This window comes from Salmo salar, chromosome ssa14 (genome assembly GCF_905237065.1).
Source record: "Salmo salar chromosome ssa14, Ssal_v3.1, whole genome shotgun sequence".
NCBI classification, from domain to species: domain Eukaryota; kingdom Metazoa; phylum Chordata; class Actinopteri; order Salmoniformes; family Salmonidae; genus Salmo; species Salmo salar.
The window spans coordinates 25,915,142-25,927,424 of NC_059455.1; the positions used below are offsets into that span (position 1 = coordinate 25,915,142).

The 12,283-nt window shown below is 43.0% G+C and overlaps 1 long non-coding RNA gene across 1 annotated transcript; it reads right to left on the reverse strand.

Moving 5' to 3' along the window:
* Positions 1-2,075: 2,075 nt before the first annotated feature.
* On the reverse strand, positions 2,076-11,060 carry LOC123726678 (uncharacterized). The gene is made up of 2 exons (XR_006758776.1): positions 7,585-11,060; positions 2,076-3,428 (listed from the first exon to the last, which is right to left on the reverse strand). It is a non-coding gene; the product is annotated as an uncharacterized lncRNA (long non-coding RNA).
* Positions 11,061-12,283: the final 1,223 nt, after the last annotated feature.

A 12,283-nucleotide genomic window follows, 5' to 3' on the forward strand; every position in this document is an offset into this window, starting at 1 on the left:
ATTTACACAATTACAGTGATTGGCTCAAGGTGGGAGCTATAGTTGTTAACTGAACTTTAATGCGATATCTAAATTGGCCCAGGGTGTGGGGGTGAGGGGGGCGCTGCATCCTTGACATGTTTACGGTTGCCTTGTTTTCAATTAAAATGGTCAAAAAGAAACATAAATAGCTTCTTAGAAATAATTTAGCGAGGACTGTCTGGGAGTGGTCTGAGTGAGGGACCTAATTGAAGGAGCCTAATGGGAGGGATGTGTAACCTGAAAGCTAGGCAGCGCCCCACCACTTTTGATTTGGTTTAATAAAAAATGTGGACGCGAAAGCTTTGAAAATAGGAACAAAATAGGCCTACTGTTTTTTAGACTAACTTGCCTTCTAATTTGTTAACTTGTGCACTATTGCCGCGTTCACGTGCTAGTCGGAAGTAGAAAACTCAGAAATGTCCGACTTGCAAACTGGTTGTAGTTATACACATGCTGCGTTCAAACAGTTAGCAAGTCACAAATTTTGGAGTTTCCTAATTCCGACTAGCATGTGTGGGTCGGGCATGGCGCACCTCAACAGAAAGCAGAGCAATCTTTCCACTTTCTTCCAGTATTATTTTAGCAATGGGAAAATAACTCACTCCAGACACAAGCAAAAACTCTTTACAGAAAAGTTGTAGCAACCCTTCACCTAAACATTAGCGATCTGACATGCTGTATCAGTCTGATCAACTGTAGGTCTAACCATAGCTGCAGGAAGTAGGGGTGCTTAGGGTGGTGCAGCACCCCTTGAAAAATCATAATCTAAAGACCTGCCTTAACAAAATAATAATGCATTTATTTGTGATGGTGCATAACACTTGAATTGTGGTGTTTTATGGTTTTTAGTTTTTACATATAGCATGGGGTGTTTTTTTTCTTCGTATTCTAAAAGGTTGGTCTACCTAAAACCCTCAAACACAACCAAATGATGAGTTTTTGCATTAGCATATATGAAATGTATTTATTACATTGTTAGAATGCATTGGCTCAGAAATGGATTGGAAGATGCCTAGCTTTTCTCGTGTTAATAGTCAGAGTAGAGAAACACCCGATTTTGTACGACTCCGGACCAAAATTTGACAAAGCTCTAGCCAAAAAACGTGTGTGCGATGGCGCGCACGAAAGCATGCATGTGGCCAGTGTAGTCAGCATGTAACTTTTGCCGAGTGCAAGCCGCTCCTATTCATGGGCGTGAGCGCACTGGCTCCACTATTAATGACAACAAAACCTTGGCCAGATGGCACCAGGTCCATTAGAGGCTTGCTCTACTGAAGTGTAAAATGGTGCTCTGGTTCTATTTTCAAGATCTCAATGCGCAGCTCACGTCTGACTGGACTGCACACTAGAGATGGTGGAATGGGAGGGGGACTCTTGGGGATGTGAGACTGAGTGAGGGAGCTGAACAGTTCGGGACTAAAGTTGAGCAAAGCTGATATTGTGGCAGGAGTAACCAATCGAAGTTCACCATAGCTTCCAACAGTGTAGCAGGTTAAAAATAATCTACGTCTTTTGCAATGCCCCTACTGGAATGCTCTACAGTTTGGTTGTTTTCATTTTTTTTATCCCCTGCCCAATAGGACAACCACAGAGCAGGCTCAACTTGCCCGACTGCCACAAATGCCATAAATTGTCATTCTTTCACTTAAACAATGGGGATGAGCCAGAAAGATCAGTTTTAGAATACGCCTACTGGAATTCCTTACAGTTTTGTTGTTTTTAGTCAAAATAAATCACCTGGGGCAACTTTAGAGAAGGCTCAACTTGTCCGACTGCTCAGTTCACTTGCCCCAGGCAATAGGGCAAACTTTACAACTAGGTTCCTGAGTTTTACCTGGTTACCATCAGGAGACCTGTGGTGCCACCTCTGCTGCCTGGTGATATCACTCCACCCATGCAAAACGAGCTGAAATTTCAGCTCTTACACTGAAGGGTATTATCATAATTTTCACAATTTCATAGTATAATTCCAGCCTCACAGTGTGGAAATATAAAACACAGGAAATCACATTTTTGACTGCATTGCCCCTTTAACTAAAGTGAATTGTAAGCCATTTCGATTGAGACGTTTTATTTTGTCATTGAATACAATAATAGGCTGATTTATAGACAAATAAAATATCATTTTCTCATATTTAAAGAACATAAACAGCAATCAGCTATAGCTAGTCATCAGCCTAAGAGCATTACTTGACTCAAAGTCAAATGTGTGACTTTTTAAAAGTGAATAAAGAAATTGTTAATGCTTGTTCCTGTGACCATCAATCCTATGTCATCTTTCAGTAGTGTGTAGTGTTTCAGTGGCATCCCTTGAGGCTATTCAAGCTGGGCTACCTACATAATGAGCTCAAGGTGGGAGTTCTATTAGACTGAACCGGGGTAAACCGGGATATGGCTCCTCACCTCACTGTGCAAGAAATCGGTGAGGGAGGAGCACCGGGTCAAATCGACCATCACCGGGCCATAATGTCAACAAAACAGCATGATGCATTGTTCAGAAACATCAAACATGCATTTTCTATCAAATTGGCTATACATTAGGCTACCATTTTTGTAGTTTTCCTTGGGAAGGCAGGTAAAGCGATATACGTTTTAATAAAGAGCAAACGCTTATGCATGTGAAAACACTGAATCTTAACTCATTACTCCACGTGCTTGACATACCTCACTTTTGTTTCCAGCCGACTTCGCCGTCTTTGACAGGGGCACCCGGCTCACTTGCGGGAGGCAGGCCGGTTTCAAAATGAATACAATCAATGCTAACCCCGTTCACAAGGGGCATGCCTGGGACATCGAATTCCTTCCATTTCAAGACCCCGCCCTGCTCCTTTAACTCGGAAATGTTTCGTTTTCCAAGATTGCCCAAAGTGGGTGGAGATTTTATTTTACGACCAATGGAATGGTCTAAAATGAGCCAGCCCCGTCCAACCGGGGCACCGGGCGATGCAAAAATGATTCGCCCATTGTGCGTTCTGGTGAGCTATTATCAGCCACTGCCTCAGAGCTATAGTGACTTTTGTCAAGAGGGTTATCAGAGCAGCCTGTCAAACAACTGTTTCTCTGCCTGACTGCTTTAGAACTGCGGATAACATTTGGGTATGTTCTTATACACAGGGTGATTGGCTAGAATTACATTTGTAAATTTGGTCAGAAATGCCCTAACTGGAAAACTTCTCCAAAACGCAGTAAAAGAAAGGACACTTTGTTACGCTCCCAACAGCGCACATTTCTGTTGACAGAGTATTCATCAGGTTAACCAAGAATGATTCCACCAGCCAGTCCACGGATCATCAACGTGAGAAGCCGCCGTCAGGTCGAGACAAACCGAGGAGCCACTGCGCTTCTTCTGGACAGCATCAAAACCCCAATCAGGACCGAGCCATTTCAGGACGTGTACAACGTTATACCTGGCAAAGAGGTTCGGGGTTATTAAAAAAGCTACAGGCTGTTTTCTGCCTGGTGTATAATATTCTAATCATGTTCCTAACTTGGGATTCTTTCAATCATAGAGCATGGTTGTCCTTTTCAATCAGTGTTTAATGTGGTAACAACTTCAGGCACCATCAATTGGATGTCCATCTAATAATTTACTATAGATCAAGGACCATTTTGTTTTTAACATAGATTCAGGTATTTGACATTGCACTAGACAGCAAACCAACTTCCCAGCTGTAGTCGCTGTTTTCAATTTAAAGATTTCAGGATGACAAAGAAATACAATTATATATCCCCATTGAGTAGTCCGAAGTAGCTGACCTCTGTAGCGCTGACTGTGCTCTTCTCGGGGTTGAGCCGGACTCCTCTCTCGCGGGACCTTTGCAGCATCCGGCGGAGGTTTCGGTCGTGCTCCTCTTTGGTTCGACCATAAACAAGGATGTCGTCCACAATTGCCACAACTCCGTCGAGGCCTTCATATACTTCGTCAATCTTTCGCTGAAACTCGTCTTGGGCTGAGATAATCCCAAAAGGCAGGCGACGGAACCTGTAGCGTCCAAACGGTGTGTTGAATGTTGTGAGCTTAGATGACTCTTCTGTGAGCTTGATAGCCCAGTAGCCTGATCTAGCGTCCATGACACTGAAGTAGCGTGCTCCCGCTAGCTTGTGCGTGATACCATCTAGCGTCGGTAAAGGGTAATGGGGCCGTTTGATAGCCTTGTTCAAGTCTCTTGGGTCGAGGCGTACTCGGAGCTTGCCTGTGCGTGGTTTCTCCACCACCACTAACGCGTTTACCCAGTCAGTCGGTTCTGTAACCTTGGTGACTATGTCAGATTGCTCCATGCTCTCCAACTCTTTCTTCAGACGGGCACGGAGAGCAAGGGGAATCTTTCTCGGTGGGTAGACCACAGGGGTTGCGTCTGGGTCAAGGTGAATGGTACATTCTCCTGGGAATAATCCTATTCCTGTAAAGACATCAGCAAACTCCTCCAGTACATTTTCTGTCTCTACTGGTGCTGTTACTGATAAAACTAGCTTGATGAGGTCCATGTCTAAACATGCTTTAAGACCTAGCACTGCAGGTGCTCTAGTGTCAACAACGTAAAAGTCCAACATCATGTCACTTTCTTTGTATTTGCATTTGAAAGTGCATGTGCCTTTTACTGGGAGCTGTTCACCACCATAACCAGTCAGTCTGCGCATGGTGGGCTGTAGCTCGCACTCAGATGTCAAGCTGCGGTACTTATTCAGAGGAATAATGTTTACTTGTGCACCAGTGTCTAGTTTGAACTTTAGCTTTGTGCCTTGTGTTCCTATCTCAATGTCAGCAAAGGCTTGCTCTGTCTCTGATATGTGACTTTTCTGTGTCACTGAATCAATAAACAGTTCATCATCATTTGACTCTTTGATTGACATTTCATCTTCACTCACTGTGTGTACTGTTTTTCCACGGTAAGCTCTGCACACTTTTTGCAAAGTGATTCCATTTACCACATTTAGTACACTGTTTGCCTTTAGCTGGGCAATTTCCTTGTTCGCCATGCACTTTGTATCCACAATATCCACATGTTTTGGGGCGTTTTGAGTCTGTGTCGCTCTGTTTTGGAGTTATGTCTCTCTCCGTTCTGAAACGCTCTCTCTGGGCACCGGAGGTGTGCTTTGATGTCTGCCTGACTGCGTGCACTGCTTGTTCACGTGATGCGCTCGTGCTGCGGCGCGAAATGGTTTTCATCTGAGCCTGTGCTAGCTCGTGAGATCTGGCTATGTCGATAGCTTTGTCCAGCGTTAGCTCAGACCCAACATTCAAAAGTTTCTCTCTCACTCGCGGTGAGTGTATTCCAAATACAATACGGTCCCTGACCATCTCATCCTTGTTTGCATAATCACAGTCTTTCACAAGCAGACGCAGCTCAGTCACAAACTGTTCAAAAGACTCGCTAGCTCCCTGTACTTTCTCATGGAATTTGTACCTATCGAAAATTGTATTAGTCTTCGGCACAACATATGCTTCAAAACGATCGTAGTATGTTTTCAGTACCTTTGATTCAGCCTCGGTAAGTGTCCATGTGTTGTAAATATCTCTCCCTTTTTCACCGATCCAGAGGAGCAGGTAGCTACATTTTTCCTCTTCTCCTCTTTCCTTCAGGGGACCCGTGAACATTAGCTCCACATGCTGTTTGTACTTACGCCATGCATCGGGTAAGTTTGTAGACTCCCAGTCCATTCGAGGTGAAGGAACTCCAGAAAAATCCATCTTTTAAGACCATCCCACTTCTGACACCATGTTTTGTTTTGTACGCTTTGTACAAAATAATAAAACGCAGAACCACAGGATGTTTCTTAACATAACTCTTTATTAACTAGTTACAACTCCATGTTAGCCTATCTCCAACCACGATCAACTGCCCACGACCCAACCGTCTGGGTGGTCCCAACCAATCACCGCACAGTATGACACGGCGGCAAAATGCATCCAACCATAACTCAGCATGTATTCACATATGAATATTACAACTTTCCCCAGCTGTGAGTGCAAGACTGGCAAGTGAATCTAGCCATTGACATACCGAACATAAAGAGAACTGAAGTCACAGGAGATTTGTCATGCAAAAGCATCTAATCTATTCCAAAACCATGGACACTCTTTGATTAGCACTCTTATCTATTTATCTTTTTTCGTGGTTTATCTGGACAGCTGAGACAAGTTACAGTATTACAATCTTTTCCAGTGCATAACTTGTTGAATTGTAAACTACAGTTGGCCAGGTTCAGTACTAGTGAGTTAATTCCCTTAAATAATGTAATTAGTCAGCATGGTATCACTAACAGAGAGCCATCACTAACACAGAGAGTCTGCTGCCTACATACAGACTCAAATCATTGGCCACTTTAATAAATGGATCACTAGTCACTTTAAATAATGCCACTTTAACAATGTTTACATATCTTACGTTACTCATCTCATATGTATATACTGTATCTTATACCATCTATTGCATCTTGCCTATGCCGCTCGGTCATCGCTCATCAGTATATTTATATGTGCATATTCTTATTCCATCCCTTTAGATGTTTGTATTAGGTAGTTGTTGTGGAATTGTTAGATTACTTGTTAGATATTACTGCACTGTCAGAACTAGAAGCACAAGCATTTCACTACACTCGCATTAACATCTGCTAACCATGTGTATGTGACCAATAACATTTTGATTTGGTCAGTGCAACAGAGGAGTAGGCTAAGCCATGCTAATTGGGCTGCCAAGCTGTCTGTGATTCAGAGGTAATATGTTGTAATCCAGTTTGAGCCAGACCTCCCGTAGCTGCATGGCCATACCTTTAACCTGGAGATGTTGGGGAAACACACTAGTGACTTATCATTAGAGCTCTTCTGTGCTAGTTTATCAAAATGTGTGTGTCAAATCAAATCACATTTTATTGGTCACATACACATATTTCGCAGATCTTCTTGCAGGTGTAGTGAAATGCTTGTGTTGCTAGCTCCAACAGTGCAGTAGTATCCAACTGTGTGTGTGTGTGTAGGAGTGACCATGTGTGTAGGTGTGACCATGTGTAAAATAGCTTGTGGGAGTTTCATTTTTATAAGTTACAAGTCACACAGGCTTTATAACATGAGTTTGAGTGCTGATATCAGGCCTCTTGGGAATATGCTGAATTTAGTCCCTTGCCTGGGCCAATTTTGTCCAGGTAGTCGTGTAAACACTTAGTCAGGTAAATATATATACGTTTTTTTTTTTTTCAAGATTATTAATTTGTGGTGAGAGTGATCCTGTTTGGGCTGAGTGTCTTCTCACCTTAACCCACCTACCCTCTGCTTTATAATCCCTTTCTCATATGCACACAGCAGAGAGCCCATGCACCTGGTCCTCGGTGTGACTCTCACCGAGGACATGAATGGGTTTATCAGCGTCAGGGTTTACAACGTCAGCCAGGGCTAAAGGCTAGAGACATACCGCTGTGAATAACTGGATCGAGGCATGGATGGCACTACTCGGAACCTACTACTACTAAGACACTTATTTACAACAGTTGGAAAACATCTTGTAATTATGTTAAAGTATTGGGCATGGCCTTATGCTAGATAGTTTAGATAAATGTTATAGTCCTTACGTGTGTATGTATGAAGACTTGATTTGCTGACTCCTGAATATCACTGCACGTGATAAACTCTGAGGGTAGACAGTCATTGGAGCCTTAATGTCACGGCTCACTAGAGTGATGGGGGGTGAAGTCAGGCGCAGGAGACCACATATACGGAGTAGGATGTTTATTATCCTAGTTCCAACAAATCCAATAGGAAAATGAACAAGGAAAAACGTACCACACCAAAAATAACAATGTCCGCCTCAAAATGGTTGGAGCGCAGTCCAGCAACAAAATAAACGTCTTCTACAAAAATAATGTAGAAAACTAAAACACCCCACGACAGGCAACAAACGAACAATCCCGCACAAAAACCTAAACCCAGACAGCAAGACTAAATACCCCACTAATTACATAACTCAAAACAGGTGTAACACAAAACCAGACAAAACCAAACTAAACGGAAAAGAGGATCGGTGGCAGCTAGTAGGCCGGCGACGACGACCGCCGAGCGCCGCCCGAACAGGGAGAGGAGCCACCTTCGGTAGACTTCGTGACACTTAAGCCGGGAGCCAAAATGTGACATCGAGCCAGCCAATAATACTGCATGAGGTCATTGATGAACCCAGGCTCTCTTTCTGGGCACTAAAGTGGGTAATTAAAAGCAATGGTTGAGTGAGCTTGAAGGTCGCATTGGTTTAATAATGATTGAATGAAGAAGGAATGCAGGGAGACAAAGACTTATTCAGTGACCATGACAACAATTGATGGTCTGTGCCACCTTATTGCCCATTTCCCAATCATTCAATTTCACTATACATTTCTAATCAAGGGAAGACAGACTAGTTGGATGTAAATAACAATCTTGATTATCCACCAAAATGCATAATCAACATTAACAATCACTATCATCACTATAGTTAGCCTTCTCTAAGACCTATTAATAAATGGTTTATCACGTTGTAGTCCTATGTGTTTTGATCCTGTTGTAAGGGGCAGTGTGCTCATTATTAAGGCATGTCCTTCAACGTTAAGTCCCCTATCTTTCTCCAGGGGGAAGTTTGCCATAGTGAAGAGGTGTGTGGAGAAGAGCACAGGGATGGAGTACATAGCCATGTTCCTGAGGAAGAGGAGGAAAGGTCAGGACTGAAGAGCAAGGTTCCTCCTCCAGCTTTGCTCTGCTGAGAACAGTACAGAGAAAGTTACGAAAATGTATGCACTCACTTCTGTAAGTCTCTCTGGATAAGAGCATATGCTAAATTACTAAAATGTAAGCGCTGAGGAGAGTCAGCAACTTGCAGAAAGTTGCCACTCACATTCCGAACAGTAAATACCCCAAGCCCCACTGCAGGGAATGGGGGATTTATTGTGCAGTGAGTTGGAAAGACTACCTGTCTCCCTCTGCCTGAGTAGGAGGGTAAACAAGCTAACCCTAAACCCTGCTCTAGCATCTGAAACGCCTCGCTGACTAGAGTAGAGCAGGCTAGAGGGATGGCAGAAAGCTGCGGCTTCTTACTACCATTAGGACCAGCTGCTCATCTACTAACTATATGCACTAAAGTTACTAATTTCATTATTAGTCCAATGACTTCAACGTTGTATAAAGCTCAAGGCATTCCAGACATTGAATAGCTTGATGGTCACCATCTTAACATTGAACTTTGCCTTGAACTTTCCTATTCATTTGAAACCGCATGTGCAATGATGCAATATGTTTGTTCACAAATGACTGTAGCCTAATTCCTGACAAGTCTAATCAATGACTGCACAAATACTGCACAAGTCTAATCAATGACTGCACAAGTCTAATCAATGACAACATAAGTCTAAGAAAGGATTTTTGAAATGTTTATTGAAAATGGAATACCATCAGAGATGTGGAATTGTAGGTGAATATTTGTGTTAATAATTGTGTTGGGGCTGCTGTATGTATTTCTGTGCTTTAGAGATGATTGCTGTGTAGGTCAACGGCAGTACTCATTCTTAGAGATTTATAGTTCTGACCATATAACATTTTGTTTGTGTTACATTGTATTCATGTTTTCATCTCGATTTTGAAAGTGCCCAGTGAGTGATATCTTGGCTAGCTTGGCTAGTAGCTCTAATCTAGGCAAATTGGAATGTGAGGGAACGTGACTTTGAAGCATCACTCTCTGCACTATTGAGTGGTCCGTCAATGCACGGGAGAGAAAAACCAAACAGAAATGCTCTGAAAAAAGGTCATCATTGTGAATTGAAATTATCTCATACTATTTGGTCAGAGACATCTACAATACAATAGATAATGAGCATTTTCTCACTTCGGTAGTAAATAACGCGGAACTACCTTTTGTCTGGTATTAAAGCAAATCAAAATCAAATCAATCAATCAAATTTAATTTGTCACATGCGCTAAATACAACAGTTGTATACTTTTACTGTGAAATGCTTACTTACGAGCCCTTTCCCAACAATGCAGCGTTAAAAGTAAGAAAAGAACATTCCAAAAAATAATAACACAATTGATGTCAATAACAAGGCTATATACAAGCAGTACCGGTACCGAGTCAATGTGCAGTGTAAAAGTGTGTGTGTGTTTTTTTGTTTAATTATCCTTGTAGAAGTCCTCAAAGGAAAATTCTGAGAACGAGGGTCATTTCACCAGTCCCCATGAGGAAAAATGATGTTTTAGGCTCAGGTTCTTAAAAAAACTGTGACCAATAAATTTGATTTGATTTAGGGTTACAATTAGGGTTAAGGTTGGAGGTTAGGTTTAGAAGTTAGGCCTAGTATAGTGTTAGGCTTAGGGAAAATAGGATTTTGAAAGACAAAACTAAACTATGTGTGAGTGGTGTCAATATGCATGTGTGCATGTTGGAGAGTCAGTGTAAGTATCTGTGAGTAGCAATAATCATTTAGACAGGTTACCTTGGCGTCCTTGGGCACATGGACTATTGTGGTCTGCTTGAAACATGTAGGTATTACAGACTGGGACAGGGAGAGGTTGAAAATGTCAGTGAAGTCACTTGCCAGTTGGTCAGCGCATGCTCCGAGTACGTGTCCTGGTAATCCGTCTGGCCCATGGCCTTGTGAATGTTAACCTGTTTGAAGGTCTTACTGACATCGGCTACTGAGAGCGAGATCACAGTCGTCCAGGACAGCTGGTGCTCTCATGCATGGTTCATAGTTGCATGCCTCGAAGTGGGAATAGAAGGTATTTATCTTTCCTGGGCAGCTTGCGGCTGGTTTTCCCTTTGTAATCCGTGATAGTTTGCAGCGCTGCCAAATCTGACGAGCGTCAGAGCCGGCGCAGTAGGATTCAATCTTAGTCTTATATTGATGCTTTGCCCGTTCGATGGCTCGTCGGAGATCGTAGCGGGATTTCTTATAAGCATCCAAATTAGTGTCCCGCTCCTTGAAAGCGGCAGCTCTAGCCTTTAGATCAGTGTGGATATTGCCTGTAATCCATGGCTTCTGGTTGGGATACAGTGCATTCGGAAAGTATTCAGACCCCTTCCCTTTTTTCACATTTTGTTACGTTACAGCCTTATTCTAAAATTGATTAAATAAATGTTTCCCTCAATCTACACACAATACCCCATAACGACAAAGCGGAAACAGGTTTTTAGAAATGTTTGCAAATGTAGTAAAAAAATAAAAATTGAAATGCCTTATTTACATAAGTATTCAGACCCTTTGCTATGGGACTCAAAATTGAGCTCAGGTGCATCCTGTTTCCATTGATCATCCTTGAGTTGTTTCTAAAACTTGATTGTAGTCCACCTGTGGTAAATTCAATTGATTAGACATTATTTGGAAAGGCACACACTTGTCTACATAAGGTCCTACAGTTGACCGTGCATGTCTGAGCAAAAACCAAGCCCTGAGGTTGAAGGAATTGTCCAGAGCTCTGAGACAGGATTGTGTTGAGGTACAGATCTGGGGAAGGGTACCAAAACATTTCTGTAGCATTGAAGGTCCCCAAGAACACAGTGGCCTCCATCATTCTTAAATGGAAGAAGTTTGGAACCACCAAGACTATTCCTAGAGCTGGCCGCCCGGCCAAACTGAGCAATAGGGGGAGAAGGGCCTTGGTCAGGGAGATGGCCACTCTGACAGAGCTCCAGAGTTCCTCTGTGGAGATGGGAGAACCTTCCAGAAGGACAACCATCTCTGGAGCACTCCACTAATCAAGCCTTTATGGTAGAGTGGCCAGACGGAAGCCACTCCTTTGTAAAAGGTACATGAAAGGCCGCTTGCAGTTTGCCAAAAGGTACCTAAAGGACTCTCAGATCATGAGAAAAAATATTCTATGGTCTGATGAAACCAAGATTGAACTCTTTGGCCTGAATGCCAAGCATCACGTCTGGAGGAAACCTTGGCACCATCCCTACGGTGAAGCATGGTGGTGGCAGCATCATGCTATGGAGATGTTTTTCAGAGGCAGGTACTGGGAGACTAGTCAGGCTTGAGAGAAAAATGAACAGAGCAAAGTACAGAGAGATCCTTGATGAAAACCTGCTCCAGAGCACTCAGACTGGTGTGAAGGTTCACCTTCCAATAGGACAACGACCCTAAGCACACAGCCAAGACAACGCAGGTGTGGCTTCAGGACAAGTCTCTGAATGTCCTTGAGTGGCCCAGCCAGAGCCCGGACTTGAACCCGATGGAACATCTCTGGAGAGACCTTAAAATAGCTGTGCAGAGACGCTCCCCATCCAACCTAACAGAGCTTGAGAGGATCTGC